Below are 20,691 nucleotides of genomic sequence, written 5' to 3' on the forward strand. Positions count from 1 at the left end.
ATGAACAGGGAATATTTTTCCATTTCTTGGTGTCTTCTTCGATCTCTTTCATAAGTTTTCTATAGTTTTCATCATATAGGTCTTTTACATCCTTGGTTAGGTTTACTCCTAGGTATTTGATGGCTTTTCGTGCAATCATGAATGGGACATCAGAACATTTTTAAAACGATAATACAATAGTTGTTTTATTTTGGATCGTTTTAAATAACTAGCAACAGTTGCTATATTTTCATAATTTTTTCTTTTGATTTTTTAAAGATAAAATGTCCCTATAAAGTATAAATACAATTAGATATTTCACAAACTGGGAAATACTTTTGCAACCAATCTTGCATTTTGTTCAGATAATACTCCATAAGTAAATTAATTTTTTGGCATTGATATATTCCTCATTTTCTACAAAGCAGGCTTTTTTCCCCATTAGTCATAGAAATAGTTATTAAACAGTTAAATGTGTTAGTCTGGTTCTGGTTTGTTTTTTTCTTGTACATTTCTTTTCAGCATATAAACAGTAGAATTTATTGTTCCTGGTGCACAGTTTCCATGAATATTGACAAATGCCGGGAATCATAGGTTCACAACCACAGTCGATACAGAACAGATTCACCACCTCCCCAAATTCCTTCATGCTGTCCTTCCTCACCCTCAGCCCTTGGCAATCACTGGTCTACCATCCGTTTCTGTAGTTTTGATTTTTCCAGAATATCAAAGAGATGGAATCATATGCTATGTATCCTTTTGGATTGTGGCTTCTTCACATGACGCATTTGAAATCCATCCACGCTCCTGCGCGCTTCACTAGTTCATTGCTCCTCTTGCTAAGGAGTCCTCAGAACTACTTTAAGAGACATACCCATCCGTTCTCCTGCACCTTCTCTCTTAGCCTGATACACAGACAAATGCAAACTGAATCCAAAAGAGTCTTATTAGCAGGTATGCCATTCTCAGGGTCTTTAGAAGATAGAAACAAAAGAAATGGTCCTCGGCCTCAGGGAAGGTATCATCCTACTAGCTCGCTAGCACAAAACCTGCTCTATCACTCGGCTCGGTGTCCCAGATTGTTCCTCAGGAGTGAGGAGTTGAGCGTAGCAATCAAAAAATAACGTGAAGGAATCTTCACGGAGGAGGTGAGCCTGAATGGAGCTTTAGAGTAAGGAAGCTGGGGCAACTGGGTGGTTCAGCCGGTTGAGCATCTGACTTTGGCTCAGGTCATGATCTCACAATTCATGGGTTCAAGCCCCACATCAGGCTTTGCACTGACAGTGAGGAGCTTGCTTTGGATTCTCTGTCTCCCTCTGCCCTCTCCCACATGTGTGCTCTCTCTCTCTCTCTCTCTCTCAATAATAAATATTAAAAAAAAATAATAAAGTAAGAGGAAGTTTTCAGCAGGCAGAAAGGACCCAAGGGAGAGTAATATAAACCACAATTGGAGGAAAGAGCAGGGAACCCCTGTGTGATACAAGACAGCATTTGGAACCTAAGGAACAAAGGAAGCCAGCGTGGCTACGAAAGGGCGACTGGTAGGAAATGCATCAAGCAAAGGGGCCAGAGACCAGGTTAAGGGGCCACAAGGCCATTATGAGGACTTCAGACTTATTATGAGTGTGACAGGAACTGCTGGGGGGTTCCAAGCAGAGGATGGACGTGGTCTGACTTACAGAGTATTAGGATCACTCTGGCTTTCTGCTCTGAACATTCTACAGGCATCAGGGATAGGAGCGAAGGACTTCGTAGAAGTTTTTTAAATAATCCAGGGGACAAATGGTAATCACTTGTGCCAGCCATGGAGATACTGAGTAGAGCAGTGGATGTATGAATCAGGGAGGAAGTTAAGGCTGGAAATATAAATTAGGGTGTCACCTGTGCATAGAGGAGTGCATAGGGATACACAAAGGAGATGTCACAAGGCACAGGCCATGAAGGGGAGAAGGGCCATGAAGATAGCATTGGTCTGAGCACATTGACTAGGGATCAGGGCATGGAGGAGAAGGAAAAGAAACTTGGAGAGTGTTTAAAGGATGTCTCTCTGGCCTTGGGGATGAGAACAAAAGGTCCTCATTTAAATCTTAGAATGGCATCAAAACTGGGATCACCTTCCTGGAAATAATGATTAATGGATCTTGTTTAGCTTCTAGTGCAGAAATATGTTTTACAACTGATGAAAGCACATACTTTATGTTATCACAAAGGAATTCGTCCAATTATGTTTTTACCTCAGTAGAAACAACACAAAACTTTTGTTTTGTGATACTGTATCATCAAATCGTGGTAAGCATCCCACTCCTGTGCCTGAAAAGCTTCCACTCCTTCTGCTTTCCTCAAAAACATCTTATCCTGAACAGTCCACATCTATAAACTGTCTCAAATTGTTTCCAAAGTGGGCAGCATGTGGAGTTGGAATAAATTCAAATTCAAATGCCAGAGTTCAGTTTCCTGCCTTAATGAAAATAATTGAATCTTTCAGGCTTGATAATGATTCACAAGGTCTCAAGGTCATCATCCTAAATATCAGTGGTCTTTGTTCCCCGTAGAGAGAGGCGAAGCCTGAAGAGCACTACTCCACTGAGCCTAGAATTTGCATTCGCCGTTGGGAGCTGCTTGTTTATATATTTAAAAATCTCTTTTCTTAATAAAAGCTAATTCTGGTTTTTAATATAGTTCCCTGAGGTGATACATATTCTTCTAATATGAGTCTTTCTCCCAAAGGAGGACACTCTCCTACTTCCCCATCTTAGGGAATGGTCCACTAACCATCCTGTCACCAGATTGAAGGCTAAGAACCACCTGGTCTCCACCGTCACGTCAATTATCCGCAGTGACTCCTCAGTGACTCTCTTGTCCATCTCCTTTTTTTTTAATGTTTATTTATTTGTTTTGGGGAGTGGGGAAGGGACAGAGAGAGAAAGAGAAAGAGAATCTTAAGCAGGCAGGCCCTGCACTGCCAGCAAAGAACCCAATGCAGGGCTCAAACCCACACACAGTGAGATCATGACCTGAGTCAAAATCAAGAGTCAGATGCTTAACTGACTGAGCCACCCAGGTGATCCTGGTCCATCTCCTTTCTATTCTCATTCGCCACCATCTTTGCTGAGCCTTTTCTAACTGAACCATAACTGGCTCCCTGATTCTCATCTCTCTTCTAATCCAACCTCCACTACCAGCATAGTGATCTTACCAAAGCATACAGTCTTGTTGAAAATCTGCAGCCATTTTCCATCACTTTAAACATAAGATCCCAACCCCTCAACATGGAATGCCTGGAACCTCCCATTGAGATCCAATGTTTTTCTCCAACCTTCTCTTCTGCCAGAGTCCTGATAATACTTCAGAATTCCCAGCTGCAGAACTACTCTGTTTCTGTAAAGAGCCTCTTTCCCTCTTGCTTTTGTGCCTTTACACAAATGCTTCTTCTGCTTTGGCCACCCTATTCTCCGTCTCTCCCTAAAAAGATGGTCATCATCCCTCCCAACCTAAGTCAAGCATCAGTCCCTCTGCCCTAGCTCCCAGCCATCCCATCCAGTACTGAGGGCTGCTTTTATTTACCTCACTCCCCAAACACTCCCACCTTCTTTCTATCCTTGCCCTCCTTCCACTGAAGCACAACTGTCTGACGACCGCCACACACATCCTCACAATAGGGCCTCTTCCTTTGTTTTATCCCATGCACCTAGCAGTGTGTAGCACAGAATAAATATTTACAATGTTTTACTTAATTAATGAAATAATGAATCAAAAGTTTTAGATTCACTGGGCTCTGGTGACTTGAAATATCAGTGTGAGGAGTCAAATGCACACAGAAATATATTTCTCCCCTACATCTTTAGGGAGGATTCCTTTTTTCCCTCTACCATCTAAAACTTTCCGCATAGGAACTTCTATGATGGAACAAAGCCAAAACCCATGGCAGAGGCGTGTGAACTCTGCCCATCACCCCCCAATGGCATGGCAGCTGCTCTTGTTAGGCCACTTTGGACCCTTGGAACAAATCAACTTCAATAGCCTTAAGAATCCAACCCACGCATCCATAAAAACGTTTGTCTAGTACATATCTGTACAGAAGGTTCAAAGAGTGAGTGCTTTTTAAAAACCCTAATTTACCCCTGGGGACTGTTGGAGTATGTAGAATACCAGTACGGAGAAAATGGGACCAGAGGGTCTAGTTGACTTAGGCATAGAGCCTTTCTTGCACATTGGCTGGGAAGTGGTTTCTTTCCCAAAATGTAGAAGATATCTAAATCCTACATGCAACATATAGAGAGACTCTAGGAAAGCTCTCTTACCCCCCAAAGTCTCCTCATGCAAGAGGTATAATCCTCGATCTCCATCAACAGAAATATCCAAACTGGGGCTCCATTAGTCCTTCCAACAGCAAGTATCCCTGGGAGGGGCAAGCTGCACTTATACAAGCCAGTGCACGGATCACTTTCTCCAAGACAAGAGGTCCTTGGAGCATGAAGGGAACTTTGAAGAAAGAGGACAGACTTAGAAACGGAAGTAGGGCACCAAAGTGATACGTGCCAAACCTTCACAGGTCTGTCCCTTTTGCCATTCCTGGATGTCCTTGGATTGGGAAAGTTTTCTAGAATAGCCTTTCCATTCCCTGTGAAACAAAACAAACAGGATTTTTTTTAAACCCACAACTTTACCATGATTTTTGCCAGGTGCTGGCCAAAGTCTGGGTCTGAATAATGTTTCAAAACCATACAAATCAAACCTGACTGAGGACTTCTCCGGCCTGGCTTAAGTAGGTGCATCAAATGGCAAGTGAAATGGCTGTATGATCTCTTTCAAAGGCATGATTGTTCTCGGCAGTTCCATGAAACTGTCATTTTCCCCCAGAAGGCAGAGCAAGCCTGCTTTTCAGGAAATGATACTATGCAATTTATAAGTACGCAGGACTCTGCTGCAGTCTCTGGGGTGCCCAATAAAGCTGATTTGCACACTGATCTTCAATAATGCCTATGAATAATACATGAATAATGCACATTTCAAACATGTCCTGAATAACAGTTTAAATAGAAATAGATGGTGTTATGTCATGTCTTCCAAGGGAAGGGTTCAAAGTGCACAGCAAACAAATTAAACAGATGAAGAAAGCAGGGCAGGGGGGGGACTCATCAGAGAAATGGGGCATTAATGAAGGGCTGTGCTCAGTGGGAACAGACTCAAGGCAGCTGAGGCAGTGGTTTTGTGAAAGGTTTTGACAAGAATAAGGTACTAAATGCATCAGTGTGAGGTTTGATAAAGCCACAATTGAAACAGGCAGCTCTTGACAGGGCAGGATCTGGGGAAGAGGGGGACCACTAGAGGGAGAGTGGAAGGCATATTCTATATCAGAAAGGATTAGACATGACCCCCAGGTGACTTCTGAATCCTAGGAAAAACCTGCTAGCAGCCTAGCATGGTGGGATTTCTACTGACTGCTTATAGAAACCCGTGAAGCCTGCTGGGTAGCTTGGATTATCAAAATTGGCCCATTTGCTCTCACTGGGTGCACAATCAGTGCTTCTGGTGCTAGAAAAGTATGTAGAATCATCAGAATCACTAAAGCAGTATACTGTTCCTTAAGTGCACGCATTTGCCCTGTCCGTCACCGCCACGGTGTCCTGCAAGCCTACTGCCATCCCCTGTGAGAAACTGGCCAGTTTGGCCTCATCCCTGACCTGCTTAAATGCCACCCAGATGCTGTGTTGAAGAAGTGCACAAAGGATAGGCAAAAGAAAAATAATAATAATTTAAAGAAACGGTAAAGCAGAGAGCCAAAATAAATTAAATCATTTTCCCTCTGATTTTGTGTAATGGAGGGCCCAATTTTGAATGCTTGACCAGACAAAGGAGATAAGGCTCGCTCTCAAGCAGACACTGAACACATGTAATCTGCATGTACACAAGCAGCTGCAGCCAGGTGCTGGGCTGGAGGGGGACCTGGGGGTCAGTAGTGAGTGATCCTCACATGCCCTAGCCAGGTTCCCTGCCCAGAGTTCAGCCGAGTTTAAAGGGAGGAGAGAAGGAGCAGGTACAAGGACCAGATGATCATTCGAGCAAGGAATAATAGATGGTCATAGATCCTAAGACAAGCCCCCAGGAATTGTGACCCATCAAACCCCAGATGAAGGGGTGAGGCCTCCTATCATACAACAACTTCGACACAAACCCTGTGAGGAGGCTGATCACTCTCTTCCCTACTTGAGTTTCTGCTCGGGGTGTCTTGAGGCCCCTGCAGAAAGGTGGACCGCTCAGGGCTCAGAGCTGGGGATGGTGATCAGGCAGAGAAAACCGCCTCTGGAGAAGCAAGTGTTCCTGCTGTAGGGCAGCACTCTGCTTGAGCTGGAGACAAAACCCTGTCTCTTAAGGCATCAAAGAAAGTGAAGGAGAAAACAACAAAAATGACACCAAGGATGGGGTTACTCTTATGAGCATCTTGGTCAGCTACTCAAGACACAAGACTTTTATTGCATATCTACCAGCAAGAACTTCAGTATTCACTGAAACCCCTTGATTTTGGGTCCCAAGAAAATATCATGTAATAATGGGCATGAGGCCATCTTGAATGATGGTTGGCTTCCATGTTGTGCCAGCTCCCATTCCTGAACAGGGGTGAGTTGGCTCCTCATCTTCCGGTGGGGAGAGCCCGTGAGGAAGTGACAGATATAGGACCATGTAGTCCTTCTGTGTTTAGCTCCTTGTGACAGCACAGACCAGCTAAAAATTACTGTTTTCGCTCCCTCCCAATGATACGACTTGCATTTTATAGCTTTGAATTTTTAGAGCCCACTCAACTTGTGGCAAGATTTTTGTCGATTCTGGCTGAGGAGGGATCTCATTACTGTGCTTGTAGTTAGGAGAAGAATAAGAGAAATTTGATATCAACCTAACATTTATGGAATGTGATCTCTGTCAGGCAGAGGTGAGGCACAGCCATGAGCAAGACAGGTGGTTCCTGGCAGTTTGGAATCATAGGCCAGAGGGGAGGCAAGCATAAAACAAGTAATGGGAATACAAATGTGATGGAAGGAAAGCACGAGATGTATAGGGTAACATTTTGAAGGATAAATAATGTTCATCTACCTTTTGTTGTCCCATTTTTGCTAAAAGAAAGGAAAACAGGAAAGAAGAAAGCAATAAAAGAAGGAAAGAAGAAGAAATTATTTAAAAATAAGTATAAGTAGGGGCTACTTGGCTGGCTTGGTCTATTAAACATCTGACTTCAGCTCAGGTCATGACCTCGTGGTTCATGAGTTCGAGCCCTATGTCGGGCTCTGTGCTGACAGCTTGGAACCTGGAGACTGCTTTGGATTCTGTGTCTCCCTCTCTCTCTCTGCTCCTCACTACTCATGCTCTGTCCTAAAAAATAAACATTAAAAAATAATAATAAAATAAAAATAAGTGTAAGAGGCAACTGGCACCACTCTTAGGGACAGAGAGGTAATGGGGAACAGTGAGGACTATGGTAAGTTCAGAGCTCGCCTGGATCTAAAGTAAACTCTTCCAGCTAATTGTTTCCAAGTAATTGCAAAGCCAGCGTCTTAAAATCTTCTACTTTAAAAAATATATATTTATTTTTGAGAGAGAGAGAAAGAGAGAGAGAGAGGGCAAGCAGGGGCAGGGAGTAGGGAGAAGTGGACAGAGGATCCCAGGTGAGCTCCGGACGAACAGCAGTGAGCGCAATGTGCGGCTCGAACTCATGAACCACGTGATCATGAGCTGAACTGAAGTCAGATGCTCAACAGACTGAGCCATTCAGGTGCCCGGCAAATTTACTTTTTAAAGAAAAGAAAAAAAATCTGATTTGACTTAGTTAAACTCTCCTGCTTTTTAAATGTTCACTCATATAAAAAATTAATAAATTCTACACAAGCCAAACCTGAGAGGTGGAAGACAAACCTTGAGGAGCCAATTTGCAGCTTCTGCTTTAAATGGTCCTTATGAAAGGTTATAGATCTCCTAGTGGGGGGCCAGACAGAGCCCATTATCTCAGACCCCGGGCTTTCTCCACAGCATGGCAAATGCCTCACACCAATTTCACATTCCTTGTAGGTTTCTGCCTTCACGGACTCAGCATTTTACCTCAGCTTTTGGTAAGCTGAGGGCTGTCTTTTGAGGAGGACATTGGACTACGTGACCTCAAAGGTCATTCTTGAATCTAATTGACAACCCATATCTTGAAATTATGAGAATAATGGCAGCATAACAACGATAAAGCCAATGATGCGTGAAGTACCTCATTTCCAGTGAGTTCATTTGTGCTATCTGTTAAATGACTCAAAGTACTCAATCATCTCATTTATGTAGGAAACATTATCACTGAATCAGGCACTGTGGATACAACAAAAGGAGGACCTGCTTATCTCTCCATTCATTTTTCAATACCAATGCTAGAGGTTACAGCCATGCCTCAGCCCAGTGGCATTGTTCCTTACTACCCACAAATGCTACCCATAGGATGGGCATGGACACATGAGGACAGGCTGTATAACAAGATGACCATTCCCACCATGCGTTTCACCAGATTGAATCAGAATAGCTTTGAAATGGACATAACTTTCCAGAAGCTGACGATCTAGCCAGGGAGAAAGGATCTTTCTGTGTTTGCAGAAAAGCAAGTGCTAACTTAGGCACGGGAGGAGGCAGAGGGAGTTAGAATATTTTTCATAAAAGAGGTAGATAGAGTTGGTCCCTGGGGAAGTGAGTCATATCTGAAAATTCTGGGACTAGGAGAGAGGGTGAAATGCAAGTCATTCCTCTCTTTGGATTTCCAGGTTTTATCTCCACTTGCCAGCCCTGGAGAGTTGGGGTGTGCGGGGAATGGCAATGAAGACATGGGAAGAGAACCCAAGGCAGTCAGAGTCCCTGTTATCTGTCCCCACGTGGGCCCTGCCACCTTTTCCCTCAGGCCCAGACCACTGTGACAGGGGTGCAAAGTGTGCAGTATTGCAGTAGCAAAGTGCGGTGTTGGGCACACGGTCTTTGTGTAGGTACCACCCGATTTCATTTCTCTGGGCTCCAGGCAGGAGCAGCAGGTCTAGGGGCACAGTCTGTAATGGGCCTCCTGGGTACACTTGGCACTGGCCATGGGCAGGTGGAAAAGGAGGGGACCGGAGTAGGCTTGGAAGCCCTCCTCCTTGCATTTGCCTGAAGGTCTGCAACTAGGTTTCCTGCACCCGTTCATGCAAAGCAATTAAAGTTGTCTGCAGGCAGAGGAGGCACCATGGGATGCACAGGGAGTTAAGATGGGGAGGCGGAGTGGGGAAGGAAGGGAGAGAAGGCAGGACGGAGATCTCATTTGGAAATAAGGAAAAGGCTTTGAACTTGCAGATTTCTCCAACTGAGGCGAAGCCCACACTACATCAGCCCCTGCTGGGTGCCAAGGAGTCTGTGAATAGGTGCCAGGCGGTGAATGAGAAGATAGCTCCTGTCCTAATGCATTCACCCCAAGGTGCTGCTGGGCATCTGCTCCGTAATTAACTAGGCTGTCCCCTCCCCCACCCCCACCCTTCTCCTCCCCCTTCCCTCCCCCTGTGGATGCTGAAACATTTGCCATAATTACTCCTGGGGTCTCTGAGGAGCCCTCTGGAAGGAGTCTGCATTTGGCTCTTTCCCTTCTTCCATCTCTCTCATTCTGGGCTGGGTGACAGCCCCTGGCTAGTGGGGGTTTGGGAGAGTCACGTTTCCCAGAGGCCACTGCAGTAGCTCATCCTCCCCACCCCCACCACACGCTGTCCACAGGACATCTGTTCTCCCCTCAGTGGGCCAGAGGTGGGAGGGGGGTGGGTAGCAAGGAGGAAGAGGCAGAACAGGGTATCTAAGAGGATGCCTTCCATCGTCTAGATCATGGTGGCTATTATTATGATCTGATGTGCCCGTGGGTTGACAATCACTAGAGTGATGAAAACTGACGGCACATAGAAAGTGTTAAGAACTTCCTTCCAATAGCTACATTATTAATATTAATAATAGCAATAAGAATATTATTTATTCTAGATAGAAGAGCAAGACAAGGTGTCTGTCTTGTTTATTATTTATTATTTTTAGTACCTGTCACCACGTGTGGCACATACTGGGCTTTCACTTTATATTTTTTGAAGAGATGGATCACTGCTTTGTCACTTACTTTATAAAAGTTGTCACTGAATGTCACAGCACTTGTGAGACATAGCTAGTATCACCTCCATTTTAAAGGGAAGGAAAGTGAGGAGTGCCTGGCTGGCATGGTTTCCTCTCTCTGCTCCTCTCCTGCTCAAGTGTGCTCTCTCTCTCTATCTCTCTCTCAAAATTAATAAATAAACTTTAAAAAGAAATAAAGTGAAAAAAAATGAGGCACAGAAAGACAGAGTAACTTGCTGAAGGCCACGCAGCCAGTAAAAGACAAAGTCAGGATTTGAATACAGACCTATGATGCCAAGACTGTGGTCTCCTGTTAATGGCATGGTGCCTGGTCACTTCCCTGCATGATGCACTTTAGTAGGTCCACAAAAGTGGGATTACTGTTCCTCCTATCTATAAAGTCCTTATTTAATAATTCCCACTTACCGCTCAGGCTTAAAGACTCAATGAAGATGCCCATTCATTTATGAACCTTTTATTAGCATGAATCATGTTTTCCTTAATTCTGCATCACGACTGCATCTCACAAATACCTAGTGCGTGGTAGGTATTCAGTGGATATTTGTTGAACTTCTATTTTACAGATAAGACTCCTGAGATTCAGAGATGGAACTCACTCACTTCCAGGCCCTCCAGCCAGGAACGTAAGAACCACACTTTGATTTTGAGCTTTGACTGAGAGTTCAGGGACCTCTGCACTAACGCATCTACTGCTGAGCTCCACAGTACATCATTTCATATTGCATAGCCACCAAAGTTCTATAATTGTGGTTATTTCCACTTCTTCTGACAGCTTAATATATACAACCAACTAATAATCATAAACTTGAGTTATTTCGGTCTGTATGATAATGAAAGTAATGCAAGCTTATTATAGAATATTAGAAGAGAACAAAGAGAAAAGAAATGCAATCAATAATCCCAAAACATTTCTAAGGAATATTTCTTCCAATATGCTTATGACTCTTTATATAATTGAGATAATAGTCTTTATATAACTTGGGATTCTGGTTGTTTTAAAGTTAATATTGTAATATAAACATTCCCCTATTTAGTTCAATAATTTCCTTGTTTACTATTTCAATGACTTAAAAGTGTCCTTTTATATGCTCAATAATCATTTTTTAATGACTCAAAAAAGATCCACTGTATAGACTGTCAATAAAACATTCCCCCTAATCCTGGATAACTTTTCACTATTAAAAATTATAGTACAGTGCTTTTTCTTTTTCTTTCTGAATTTCAGATGACTTTTTGGAGTAGTTTTCTAGGAGAGAAATTATTGATGGGTATGAACATTTTCAAGGCTCTTGACATAGATTGCCAAATTGCTTTCCAAATGAGTTGTGCTAATTTTTTTCCCCACTAACAGTGAATTGGATTTTCCCAACATTTCAAAGTTGATATTTCTTTAAAACACACACATGCAACCATAATGTGTTGAACTGTGCTTTGAAAGAAATGTTGGAGAGGATTTATTTAGGCACCCCTCCTCCCTCTTTTATTCATTAGGAAACCGGTCTGGCAAATTCTATGGCCTGCCCTAGATCCTGGCAATTTGGGGGGATTAGCTGGGCTACGAGCCAGGTCTGCTGCTCCCACTTCCTCACACTGTCTCCCAGGGATCTAAAAACAATTCTACAATTTATTTATCCTTTCAACGGCAGTGTTACACAGTTGCCATCACTTGACATCTTAATTTTGATTATACCTTCAAGGGAAACAGCTTTTGAAATATTTGGTCCTGGCAAGTAACAAATCTCCCTCTGTGGTGAGAAGGGGGTATTTCCTGATAACACTCTTCTACCTGCCAGCGTTCTGCGGGGGACCTTGTATCTACTTATCACTTCCTCCTGGCTCAGGCTTCTGGAACTCTGTGAGTCCTGCTTGACATGCACCTTGGCAGCTTTCATTGCATCCTTCCTGTGGGCCTCTGCTTTCCCATGCCTGCTCAGCGTGATGGCAGCCTACCTCATTTTCAACCTGAGGCCAAGCACAAGTGTTGCTCCTGCCCATCTGCCATGTTGGCCAAATTTCCCTGATTGCTAAATAATTCCAGGCTCTTCCCAGGAGGGCTGAGTGAGCTGCAAGTTAAAGATTTCCTCCCAGGCTCAGCCGTGTTTTCTGTCACTTCTGGAGCTGTAGTGGAGTATACAGATGCACTTCGTCCACCAGGGCCCAGAGGGCCCATCTCTAGGCCCACCCATCACTCAGCAAGAGGCCTGTGCTGTGCTCCGGGTAGCAGAAAGTTTGTCCCCAACAAAGTCTCCTAGGTGACATCCCAAATCCAGCCCCCTCCCTCTAATTCATGTTACATACCATGGCCATGAAAATCATTCTGCAATATTGCTTACATCAACTTGCTTCTCTGCTCAGAAACCTATCTACAACCAAAAGTTGAAAATGCTTGACCTTCAAGTCCTTCCTTATAACACCTGTCTTCCACTAGCTACTCACTTAAGTTCATTGTTTGCCAGCCTAGCTAATAAAAGGATCACCAAAAGACCTTTACAAAGAAGGGGAGTAGCAGATGGAGACAAGCAGGTTATGGGTGAAGGGAAGACATTATTGAACTTGGGTAGGAGAAAAGCACATCTTGGATAGTAAAGAGTTTGTCCTGTCTGCTCTGCCTAGAATGTTCTTTCCCATTTCCTCCCTGGTAGAACTCATCCTTCACAGTTCAGTTTTCCATAACCTGCCTTGCCTCCAAACTTGAATCTTTCTCCATACATCCACTCCACCATTTTTCACACTGAATTAACATCTTTTAAAAAATGCCTAACTCTCCCTCAACTAAATGTGCATGGTATTTTCTTAAAGGGTCTGTCTCTGTACATCTTTTTTTTTAATTCTAAATGTCTAATATTTTCCTTATCCTTGGTGCATGATCAAAATATCTGTTGAAAGAATGCATGCAATGTGTAAAGCAGAAGTAAAGCAGGAGGGGATGAAGGAATGGATCATGGAAATGCGACTAGAGAAGAGTTGTCTGAGAAGCTCCCCAGGTGGTTGTAATAACTAATACCTGAGACGGGCACACACACAGGTTTGCAACACAAATTGGCACCTTTAAAACCAGGATGTGGGGGCACCTGGGTGGCTCAGTCGGTTAAGCCTCTGACTTCGGCTCAGGTCAGATCTCACCTTCGTGGGTTCGAGCCCCGCATCAGGCTCTGTGCTGACAGCTGGCTCAGAGCCTGGAGCCTGCTTCCGGTTCTGTGTCTCCTTCTCTCTCTGCCCCTCCCCCCTCTCGTGCTCTGTCTCTCTCTGTATCAAAAATAAATAAAACATTAAAAAAAAAAACCAGGATGTGGGCATGCAGCCATCGAATTGGGCATTTTGCACCACACTGAACATGGGAAATTACCAACAAATATCGATCAGTAAATGAACCTGGTAATTTTTTTGACACTAGCCCCAAGACTAAAATTACAAATCCAAGCTCTATAGTCAGAATAATCCGTTTAGCGTTGGCCAGCCAGAAGCAATCCTACACATTTTCCCATGACAAAACATACATCACGGACCGTAGGTGGCTGCTGCTAGGGCACCTATGACACCCCCCCAACTGTCTCCTATCTACGCAGGAGAGGAAGGCTTGAGTGCAGAGCTAAGTGTTCAGTAGCCAAGAGGAAACTCAAAGCTTAAGTTTCCATGCATTTTGTGACCACCAAATAATATGCCAGCACTAATGATATTTATGGATGAATTATACCTGGTTGAGCATTTGAAGAAGCCTTTATACATTCTAATTTCAGACTATGTGGAAAAATATGACAGTGTCCTTTATCCACGGTTCTTAAATAGGATAGAGCATTCTTGCCAAGTAGCCTAGGAGCTGCTGGTGAAACATCAGTCACTTTTTGCCCTTCTTTTCTATGCCTGTCTGTGCTTTGTAATTGAATCTAAATATGGCATCAGGGTATTTTTAAAATCTAGAGATTGGAAATCCTTATTGGAAGAGGCTCGTTTACAGGTTGGGGGCTTGGCTTTGGCAGCAGCTAAGGGGCTTCGAGAATATGACAGGATTAAGGCTGGCCAGAAGCACACGGAGTGTGGAAAAGGCCAGGTTTGGCTTAAGAGACTAAGCGTCAGCTGTTATAACCTGGCAAATGGATAAGTAATTTTTTCACAGCCAGCAGTAAAATGAAACTTATGGAAACAATAAAGTATATGTTCTGTCTAGCCAGTGAGTCAAATTAGAGAAGAGTAGGTTTTTCCAACCAGGCCTGAAAATCAGTGTGCCTTGGTAGTCTAAGAATAGCCAGGAAGTTAATAGCATTTCCGATTCTGAGTTAATGATATAGAGCCCAGGTCAACACACCAGCCCACTGCCTATTTTTGTAGGCTCACCAGAGAAGAATAGTTTTTACAATTTTTAGTGGATGGGGGAAAAATCAAAAGAAGAATAATATTTCATGACACATGAAAATCATATAAAATTTGAATTTCAGCATCCATAAATAAAGTTTTATTTACCCAGCCATACACATTCATATCCATAGTGTCTAAGACTGCTTTCTTGCTACAACTCAATACAGAGTTGAGTCTTAGAAAAAGGGACCACAGAGCCTGCAAATTGTTATATATATATATATTTGCTATGTGGCCCTTTATAGAAGTTTGCTGACTTCTTAACATGCATAGTCAGAGAAAAGTAGTTCCAGGCCCATTCCAACAGACAAAGGCAACATGAAGCCTAGTACGAGAGACAAGGCTTGAACATGGAAGAGAATGAAGAAGGCTCCTGGTGCAGACTCCCATTCCACTGACTGTCCTACAGAAGCAATCCAGGTGTGAGGACTCACAATTTCCAAGAAGCCCAGCCCTTTATTGAGCACCACAACTCTACCTAGGATGTTTCTGATGTTAAGATAAAACAATCCCCACCCCCACACCAGTATAGACTTTCTTATCTATAAACATTTTCTACATCAAGAGGACATTAGCCACAATCTTTCTTGATCAAAGAGTAGACTCCTATCACCTGCATGTCATGGGGGACTTTCACATACACTGTCCCATTTTACCTTCATAACACCTCCTAGGGACAATCATTCATCCCTATATAGATGAGAAACCTAAGGATTAAAGGTATGGACTGAATTGTGTGCCCCCCAAAAGGCATTTATTGAAGTCTAGCACTCACTGTGACTGTATTTGGAGATAGCTTTAGAAAGGTCATTTAGGTTAAAGAAGGTCATAAAAGTGGAGTTCTAATCCAAGCAGGCTGGTATCCTTATAAGAAAAGGAAGAGATACCAAAGGTCCATTTCTGTCTCTCTCTCTCTCTCTCTCTCTCTCTCTCTGTATCTCTCTCTCTTCATGGAGAAAAAACCATGTTAGAACACAGCAAGAAGGTGACTATCTGCAATCCAGGAAGAGAGCTCTCGCCAGAAACCAACTCTGACAACCTCTTGATCTTAGACTTTCAGTCTCCAAGACTGGGACAAAATAAGTGTCTAGTGTTTCAGCTACTCAGTCTGCAGAACTTGGTGTTGGCAGCTCAACTGGACTAAGGTAGTTAATGAGTTTAAATGACATGTTTAAAATGAGGCAGCTCACCAGTGGCAGAGCAGAGATTTGTCACTTGTACAAATATTAAGCACTTACTGAGTGTAAGGCAGCTTATGGAGGAGACAGGTATTAATGAAAGAATGACATCAACAAAAATAAAATTTCAACTATGGTAAGTACTACCACAGAGAGAAGTATGTGGTATGAGAAATAAAAAACATGAGCTACCCACTTAGGGTGGGTAGAGAAGGTTAGCCCAAGACACAGTTGAACTGAGATCTGAAGAGTGAGGAAGAAAGAGTTTACTCAGTGAAGGAGGAATGGAGTGAACTTCCAAAGAGACAGCATATACAAAGCCCCTGTGGCAGCAGGAAGCCTATTGTGTTCCAAGAAAGGAGAGAAGGCCAATGTGGCTGGATCAGAAAAGTGGGGAATAACATGAGATTCTAACAAGGTAAGAATTGGTAAAACTTCTGATGGCCCTCTTGGTCATTTTCAGTACCTGAAGCTTTAGGAAGCATTACAGTGCTTCCAGCATGAGTATGGCTCTGTAAGGTTGCTACCTAGAAAACCATCCTCCAGTTGCAGTAGGGGATAGAGATTGGAGAAAGTTAAGGGAGTAGCAGGAAGCCTAGGTTAGAGACTTGTGGCAGGCAGTAGGCAAGGGGAGAGACATTAGTCACTGGAACGACAGAGGTTACTTTGAAGATGCAGAGAAGGAAAGGGTTATGAGAGCCATTACAAGGTAAAAGTGATCAGAATTTGTGATTGGTGCAGGATGGGGTTGACGGAAGATGGCAAGTATGACTTCATGATCCCTGGGCATTTTAATAGAATGGACGAAGTGAGGATGTTTACTGAGATGTGAACTAGCACAAGAGAAGGTTGATGTCCTTTGGCCCAAGACCACCAGGAACACATCTGCCCTGAACAAAGGTCAGGGTACTGAGCTGCTGCAACAGGAGGGAATGCACACGATGTGGAGTGGGAGAGTATCTCACCCAGAGGGTGTTGGAAGGAACATAGGGAATTTGGGCTTCTCACGGGCGATTTGTTCATTATACAGGGAAATGAAGTTTGCTCTACTTTGAATCCTGTCAGGAAGTAGGGTAATTCTAGGATTGGGTAACTACTATTCTCACCTAGAAGGCTATAAGGATGGAGTGAGCTTGAGGCTGGGATTGGTAAAGACAAATCCTTCCTTATGTTACCCAGAATGAGGCAAAGTGAGATCTGTGGTAGAAACAATGTTCATGCTTTTGTCTGTGTTCAGACATGATTACAGAATGGTCTGTGCCCTTTCTGACCTTCCCTAGTGTTTGTGTTCTTTGAAACTGTCTATAGTTAAAAGGGGGCACACCAAAGCCTAGTTCTAATTGACAGGAAGCACCTCACAACACCACTGCCCCACTGACAGGGCCAGGTGAGTTCCTGGCTATCACGGCTGCTTTCCTTCCTCACCTACCCCTTTTGGCCAAGGACAGATCAAGTTGGGCTACAGAACATCCATCTAAGATGCCACCAGCGCCAAGCTTTTGCTGATTAGAAGGTTGAGCAGCCTGCAGGAACTAGTCTGTGGAGGGACTGGGGTTTGCTGCTCCTGTCCCTTTTGCTGCAGAACAAGTAGCTTAACAGCTGACAAGAAAAGGGCTGCACAGTGGCACTTACACCTCTGGACAGGATGCAGCAGCCAACTGCAACCCAGGCAATTACCAGAAACAGAAGCAAAAATGGGTATCAGTTCTTTAAGAGACCCTGAAGACAGGGACCTAGATTACCAAATCCAGGCAATGAAAACATGTCCCAAGTTCCAAATGGTCTCTTCTTGAGAACCAAATGGTGCTTTCTTTCCTAGACTAATTATAGGCTTCTATTTAGATGCAAAAAATAAAAAAATGTTTTTGCTATAGCATAAATTTCCCCTTGACTAGCTAAGAAGCAATAAGGACTATGTAATGAGCCATGAGAACATTGGCTATGAATTTAAATTTAAACTGGTTTGTTGGGTTTCCAAAACAGAAGTTATATCGTTTATGATATCTGATAGGGTCAGAGGTAAGTTTCAGACCACTTTTTTCACTTGTGTTATTTTTACCCTGGAAAGTGCCGCTTGCTTGGCCATGCAACAAGAGAGAGTCAGTTCTTCCTCTTGGGAGTTCTCCTGAGTAGACTGTATTTGCCTCTTTTTCAAAGTTTCTTCTCAGGGATCTCATAAATCCATGGCCTGGCACCTCATTTCCTCTGGCTGGAAAGAAGGATGGGGAGTGTGTGGGGAGAGAATTGTCAGTGCCAAGTAGAGCAGGCAGTGACCCTCTTGTTGGAAAAGGGCTGACTGAAGCTGTTTCAGTTCAGGGTGAATCTTGCTAAAATTATCCCCTTTGAAATTATGTATTCAAGTTTAATATTTCAAAAACCCCTGATTGATTGCTCAAGTTAGAGCTCTGATAACAGTGGTTGGTGTTCTTCAAGAGGTTGAAAATGCCAGCTCTTGGGAAAATGACAGTTCTTTGAGAAATAATCGGGTTCACTGCACAACTCTCTTCAATAGGAGGTTTATCACTGGGTTCACAAAATTGCCTGTGATGGTCTTCCTCTATCACTGAAGATCCCTTACAACTACCTAGAGATCCTGTTGGGGAATAAAGGAGGCGTTCCATTTTAACACCCTGTTGGTGGTGTCCCTCAGCCTTTCTGTAGCCATCTCATCGCAGAGAATGTGTTGCTTGAAAATAAATTCCTTTCATAGGATTTGAACTTCTTTGGAAAACTAGAGGGTTGGGCTATCTGACCTCTGGATGTCCCTTTCTGTCCTTGGAATTCTAGGATTCCTGACCTGGAAATTGTAAAAAATATATAAGCTGATGCCATTTTGGCTACATATGAAATTAATCAATATTGATGGTAATATAACTATGGAGCAGGAAGGCGTTGGTAGTAAGGGCAATGTTGCCAATAACAGTGATAGTAAAGAATTTTACTTTGGCAGCAAGGACAAAGAGTAAAAGAATCACTTTAATTCAATTTCTGAAGAACTTGATGAGCTTTGGTTCCTCCTAATAGATATTGGAAATGAAAAAAATCACAAATCCACGGGGAGCACACAGATGGCTTAATGTAAGAGTACTAAGTTTCAATAGTTGTCAGATAGAGATTAGAGTCAGGACCTCTGGGGCTAAGATAAAGATAAGGTATTTGAAATCAATTAAAGGATCAATAATTTTTGGCTTCCAGAAAGGCTCACTTTATCCTAAAGAAAATGGTTGGCGGGAACCTTAAAGCTCAGAAGCCCCCCTGTTCTCTAGGATAAGGTGAACATTCATTCCCTCCAAATATGAAGGCTACATCTGTGTTACTGAGTTGACAATTACACATGGGACCATATGGATATATTTATAGTTGGTATAATGAGCAGCTCCTTGTTTCCGATATTAAAAGCAAGATGATTTCAGCACATGATAAGTGAGCACAAGAAGAGACTTACCCAGCCAAATGATGAAAATAAATTTAATAATAAAAGCCCACCAGAAGAAGCAACTGCTCATCTGAATTTAAAGGAAATTTTCCTGCCATCTGCTATTGTTAGCATTTCATATCATCATATTTGCCTGCTCGCTTCCAGAGCCCAGTGCTGCTAAGCTCTTCATACAGAATAAGCTACAAGGCAGGAAAAAGGGGCAATGGGAGGCATGGAAGTGAATACAAAAGCCACTTCACCATCTCCAGATTGAGGTGACATTTTCACCAGCAGTATAGGAATCAATGCTGGACTTCTCCAGGAAAGCTTTGGTCACAGGAGCAAAGGACAAAACAAGGGCCAATGAGGCCTTTGGGTTGTTTAGACATCACAAGAGACATCAGGTAAAGCTGCTTGGCCACACCAGCATCCTGCCACCCTCCTCTGCACCCTCTCCCACCCCAACACCACAGAAATAAAACCCAGAGGCAATCAGCTCTAAAGACTGGGACAGGAGATATTTGGAGGAAGAACACATACATGCATCATCAGAAAATAACCTGAGCCACTTATAGATGTCCCAAAGCCCAGGACATGTCAAAGGCCATTAGAGGGGAAACAAGATTCTCATGAAAAGCAAATCAGGCTTTGGTGGTAGTGGAAGAGATGATGTTTGATGTCTCGCTAATAAGAGAAGAGCTTAGGAGGCAAGGCACTTAAATGAATACGGGTCCAGGTAGGTCTCACCCCACAAGCTTAGGGCAGAGAAAATGGAAATAAAGGGACTATGGGTACAAGCAGAGATTGAGCTCTCCACCATCCTCTAGGAGCCAATTTGTTTGGACTGTGTTCCCAGATAAGGAGAAAGGGCAATCTTACCTTGGGTTAGGCTCAGCACCCGAGGGAGCTTCCGTGTGGCCAGATCCCCCGGCGAGAGAGTAAACAGGTTGTCACAGAGGCTCTGACCTTCCCCAGCGTAGATCATTTGGATTTCGTGGAGATACTCCACAAGCAATCTGTGAAACCCAGAACTCCTAAAAGTGGACCTTGGCAGATAATTTTCAACCCAGACAAGGGCCCTCCTTCACTAGGCACCCACACAGGGGCCATAGCAGGGTTTCTCCAAGACTTGTGCTCAGCAGGGGGTGTAAACCACTGAAGTTAGGCCAGAGAAGCCACACCAGCATGCTCCAATCCTGCCCATGGCATGCAGCTGTGCCTGGCAAGGAAGACCCACCTGGTGGCCATAAAAAGCAATGAGATGCTGGTGTGAGAGCACTGGTTGCACCGGCTAGCTAATTGCTGACACAGCTCTGTCCCTGTCTGGTTGGCTCTTGAAGACAGACAGACCCTGAGGGCTGGGTGGAAAACGGCCCGGAGAATGGAGATATAGACCTTAAGGCTGTTTTGTTTTGTTTTGTTTTTGGTACAAGGGAGGGTTTATAAAAGTATGTAAAATGAACACTAAAGTTGGGGCACCTGGGTGGCTCAGACCGTTGAGCGTCCGACGTCAGCTCAGGTCATAATCTCATGGTTCATGGGTTTGAGGCCCACGTCGGACCCTGTGCTGACAGCTCAGCCTGCAGCCCGCTTCGGATTCTGTTTCCCTCTCTCTCT

The sequence above is a fragment of the Suricata suricatta genome, chromosome 14, assembly GCF_006229205.1.
Source record: "Suricata suricatta isolate VVHF042 chromosome 14, meerkat_22Aug2017_6uvM2_HiC, whole genome shotgun sequence".
NCBI lineage: Eukaryota > Metazoa > Chordata > Mammalia > Carnivora > Herpestidae > Suricata > Suricata suricatta.